Below are 227 nucleotides of genomic sequence, written 5' to 3' on the forward strand. Positions count from 1 at the left end.
GCGCGCCGAGCCGGGGCCGTCGCTCGCAGTTAAATTTCGGTGCGGCGCCTATATAAGACGCCGCGGGCGCCGACTCTAAGAGTTCGGACTGCGTTAGCGCATCTGTTCACTGCCTCGCTGAGGTATTCTTTTGTGCTCTAATTAGCTTCATATCGCCTCCTTGAGTGCGTAAGCACGTGGGCTCTTGCCTCGCTCGAGGTATACGTGTGCATATCTGCACTGAATAT

Source organism: Odontomachus brunneus, unplaced genomic scaffold, assembly GCF_010583005.1.
Source record: "Odontomachus brunneus isolate Ranch 3 - 2012 unplaced genomic scaffold, Obru_v1 Obru_scaffold_067, whole genome shotgun sequence".
NCBI lineage: Eukaryota > Metazoa > Arthropoda > Insecta > Hymenoptera > Formicidae > Odontomachus > Odontomachus brunneus.